Here is a 2,627-nt window from a genome sequence, read left to right as displayed (position 1 = left end):
ACTTACCATCTACCACGTTAAAAGGTTAACTTATGAACACTTAAAAAAGGATAAGAAAAACCTACACGCTGGTCAGATATAGGTCTAAAGTTAAAGCCATCCTACTAAGTGCAAGTGACGGTTGCACCCGCACAATCATGAAAGAGGAAGCGAAAACTTTAGTCCATTATCAACCACGTTCAAAGGTTTAACTTAATGCCTTAGAAATTTCGAAAAGGAAAACCTACACGCAGGTCAGATAGAGGGTAAAGATTAGCCATCCTACCAAGTGCAAGTGATGGTTTTAACCGCACAATCACGAAGGAGGAGGCAAAACTTTAACCCATCATCAACCACGTTCAAAGGTCCTTATTCTAAACACTTGGAAAATTGCTAATTCAAACTAAGTATGCAAGTCATAAGTTTATAAAGCAAGGAACCCAAGGAAGGAAATAACAATCTTATACGCAAAAAGATTAATATTTCACAATCTATTACAAGAATGGCTGGGTAACTACCCGCCTAAAAGAAATCTATACAAAGCCAAGTCTATCCTAGCAGTGGGAAAAGATCTTCAGGATCAGGCTTCAGGGCCACCTCCGCTTGGACCAGCACCGTCAGAGCGCGGCTGCCCAAGGAAAGCCTTAAGGATGTTTAGCCCATCATCAGCAGCAGCAGCTTCATTCACCTTTTCCACCACTGGATGCGGGAAGGAAGCGTACTGGTTCACAGCTTGGTCATAAGCAGCTTCAGTATTAACATTGAATAAAGGGAAGTTGGAGGGCGGAAAGCCTCTCTCAGCAAACCCTAGACCAAGCAGGAAGCCAGTCTTCTCCCCATCCTCATGAGAAGCGTTGAGGGCTGCGCTCATCGCATCGTCATAAGAGGTCTCTGAAAGGACCCGACGCACAACCTACAAAAGAATACAAGTTAGAACATTTTCTAATTACGAGCGGAAAGCGTAAAGAAAAAGATAAAGATACCTGAGGCAACGCTTCTCGAAGCAGCCATTGGAGGGTAGCTTGACTTTCTTTGTAAGCACGTTCGGCTCCGCTTTTATCAAGGTTGGCAAGTTGAACTTCCTTGGCGGCAGCCTCTTCGACGCTTTTGAGTTTCCTTTCAGTGCGGTCAAGCACCCCCCTCTGGTCAAGGATCTCCTGCAGCTTCTTGGCATCTTCCATTGCCAAGGCGTCATGAGCATGCTGAAGAGCCTTTAATTTGCATTTAAGCTGCTCATTCTCTTCGCGAAGCGGCTCAGCAACAGCTTCAGCCTTGGCAGCCCTCTCAGTTGAGTTTCGCGCAGTCTCCTTAGCCAGCCGAAGCTGTTCATTCACAGCTTGGGCAGCCTTGGAGCGGGCCTCGAGTCGCGCCTGGACCTCAACCTCGAGGGCCTTGAATGCCTTCTCCTTCTCGGCTGCGGCAGCGGCCAACTGCCGGTTCTCCTCCCGAAGAGCCCGCGCTTCAGATACATCTTTGGCGCGAGCTGCTTTTAACTTGTCGTTTTCACGACAAAGCAGCTCGACGCGGGGCTGCGTCCGGGCCTGGAGAACCCGAAGCTCATTGGTTAGCCTACCCTCTTGGTAGCTAGCCATGGCTTCCCCCAACGCACCATGAGGAGCAGCGTGGCGAGCCCAGTCCACGCACTCCACAGGGGTACGAAGGGTTGTTCCTCGGCGTATGTTCCATCTTGGAACATACACTTCATTGGAATCCGACACTGCAAAAGAAACAAAGGCAGTTAGGAAAAGATGATAAAAATATACAAAGGAAAAAGAACCCTACGTACCTGTAGGGTCAATAACAGGCCGATAGCCGCCAAACCCATCACCTGAACCTAAAGGAAATCCATCCAACAGGTCAGGTAGACGGGAAGGTGGCATAGATCGGCGGGAAGCCCGGCGCGTACCTGATGGTCCGGCCATCGGTGCCGGTGGCGCAGGTATAGTGGCAGCCGCTGTGGTAGCCATTGTTGGCGCCACCTCCTCAGCAACAGTAACCGCCGGCTCCGTGAAAGATGCTGTAAAAATTGCACTCACGGCCGGCGGAGACAACTTCTCAGCTGGAACAGCCTCAGGAAGGCTGGAACCAGCGGAAGCAGGCACAGACGCCTGGGTCGACGCCTCGGGAAGGCTGACCGAGCCTTCCCTCATTGGCGGGGGAATACTTGCTCCAACTCCACCCTGGAATGCGTCAACATCCACACCTGCACAAGCAAAAGTGTTAGAAAAATTTATTTGAAACAACAAATCTAGACAAGAATTATGGGGGCACTTACGGGGTTTCTTGAGCTTGAACGTACGGACGAGCGGGGGCGAACCCGATGGAGCCGGCCTCTTGACACCGGTAACCGTCGTCGTCGCTGCCTCCCCGGAGGTAACAGCTACAGCCTCCGGAGCGGTGGTCTCCTCACCACCGGGCTCCCCCGCCACCTCTGCACTATCTGACTCCGAGTCAGATAGGACTACCGGGTCGGCCGTAGAGGCCACCTTCTCCTTGCCTTTCCCGACGGCAGCCTTTTTCTTCCGCACCAGTGGAGGACCTTCTGCGGATTCCTCAGAAGAAGAAATGTCAACTCCAGCAGCAGGCACAGCATTGAGAGGTTCAGGGTAGAAGATAGGCTTACCTGGCCGTCGGTGGCTCAGGATCTC

Source organism: Bidens hawaiensis, unplaced genomic scaffold, assembly GCF_021521415.1.
Source record: "Bidens hawaiensis isolate Kalapana, Puna unplaced genomic scaffold, B.hawaiensis_p1.1 tig00002477_1, whole genome shotgun sequence".
Lineage (NCBI taxonomy): Eukaryota > Viridiplantae > Streptophyta > Magnoliopsida > Asterales > Asteraceae > Bidens > Bidens hawaiensis.
This window is presented reverse-complemented; position numbering follows the sequence as displayed.